Raw genomic sequence first — 2,264 nt, forward strand, 5'->3', positions numbered from 1 at the left:
CCAAAATAAAGCTTGGAGACAAATGAGGGGGGTGGGGGGGCCCCCTGAATTTGGACGTCTCAAAATTAAGACCTCTTCTGAATATGTGAGATTTCCCCCACTCCCAGGAACCCCTAGATAATTTCCCAGTAGACTCCCCTGAGTCTCGTTTCATCAGGATGTTTCCCGTCACCCCTATTTGAGACGGGTTGATGGTCCCCGAGTCTTAGAGGGGTTTGGATTTTGGAGGAGGGGATGTGTTGCTAGATGAAGAAGGAGGGGGCTCTGTGGTGGAGCCCTTGGTGTTTTTCACACGAGAGGTGCACCCCCTAGATGTCACCCTGAGATTCTAGCGAGGCAAATCACCGGGTACAGAAACCTTGTAGCCTGACGCACTCAGTGAGGATCTACAGTCCCACTCTGAGTCCAAGAACTCTTCTGCCTTCCTTTATAGGCTTTCACAGACACATACCACATACCCCCCAAATGCAGGAGGAGGTCCTTAAAGCTGGAATGCCAACTGTTGGCTCAGTAACCCCACAGCACTAGTGTAAAGTGGGATCCTGGGACCATTGCAAATGTCTGTGTTGGAGTGAATGAATCTCAATTACCAACGCCAGGGGCCAAGGGTGCTTTTCCTACTGACTGCCACTCCTACCCCAACCACTTCCTTTCCTCCCACCAAAAGCAAAATTTTCTTCAAATTCTGCCTCTTTAAGGGAGGAGTCACTTTTATTTAATGGAAACAAACTCTATATATACACAGTGGTTAGAATGAGCAGACCAGAATTTGCACTTCACTTTTGGATTTCCCTTTAAATAACTGTGCAGTGTGGGAGCAAATCAGTTACTCTGGATGATCTTACTTTCCTCCTCAGAAAAACAGGGTGGGAAGGGTGTTTTTAATCAGGGGTTATTGGCCTTGGGTTCATAAATAAGCTGGAGGGTGTCAGTGAAACTTTTGAAATTATCTGAACCTTTGTGTGCACATGTATGTATCTCTGGGGCGGGGGTCCATAACTTTGATTAAATTCTTTGAGACCTCCGTGACCAAAAATGGCAGAACTAAACTCTTAAGAAGCCTCCCTGCTCAGATACTCTGAGCTTCGATATCCAAGCAAGGTTCTAAGGTAGCAGAAGCCTGGTAATTGCACACCACCAGGGTCTAGACAGGCTCCCTAACTGTCCCTTCACCCCTGCCCCTGAGAGATGGTTCCCTCTTCTGGCCACCACCTCCTCCACAGCAACTGCAGAAACTAAATTATCCGCAAAGGCATCCTTCAAGACACACCTGAAGGATGGACCCTTTGTTCTTAGAAATCTAGGGGATGGAGGGGTAGACGAAGGGGAGAGGAGAAGCTGGAGACTAATTTGGCTTATGGTTGGAACCATGTAGGAGTAAGTCCTGATCCAAAGGGTGCCTGAGACAGCAGGGAGACCCAGTCTCCCAGTGCCCCCTAAAAGGGATGCAATGAGGAAGCTCATTTGCTAAGAGCATTATTTCCCAGTGATAGACACTACTTTCAGCAAACCCTTTATTGGAAACTACAGCATTGTATGCAATACATAAATCCCTGGGAGGAAATAGTTTACTTTACAAACATATTTAACTTTAGCATTTCTTTAACCAATGCCTCTGTACTTCTGTAGCATTTTATACCCTTTAGGGCACGTTCTCACACACTATTTCTTTTGTGCCCTCTTCTGGGTTGAATTGTATCCTGCTAAGAGATATGTTCACACCCTAACTCTCAGTACCTATGAACATGACCTTATTTGAAAATAAGGCCTTTGTGGAGGTAGTCAAGTTCAAATAAGGTCACATAGGATTAGGGTGGGCCCTAATCCGAAGGCTGGTGTTCTTATAAGAAGGAAATTTGGACACAGACACACACACACACACACACACACACACACACACACACACAGGAGAATACTATGTATTCTGTCTCCAAGAAGATGGAAGCAGAGGTTGGAGTGATGGGTCCACCAGCCAAGGAACACCAAGGATTGCCAGAAGCTAGTAAAGAGGCCTGGAATGGATTCTGCCTCAGAACCCTCAGAAGAAACCGGCCCTGTGAAGCTTGATTTCGGACTTCTGGACTCCAAAACTGTGAATTACTAAATTTCTATTGTTTTAAGCCCTGCAGTTTATGGTAACTTGTTCTGGCAACCCCAGGAAACTAACACAGTTCCATCACGATGGGGGAGGTTGGAAGGACAAGGCTGGGCATCCCCATTTTACAAGTCACCCTGTCACCTATTACTGCCTAGGAATTTCTCTG

This window comes from Neofelis nebulosa, chromosome 13 (genome assembly GCF_028018385.1).
Source record: "Neofelis nebulosa isolate mNeoNeb1 chromosome 13, mNeoNeb1.pri, whole genome shotgun sequence".
NCBI classification, from domain to species: Eukaryota; Metazoa; Chordata; class Mammalia; order Carnivora; family Felidae; genus Neofelis; species Neofelis nebulosa.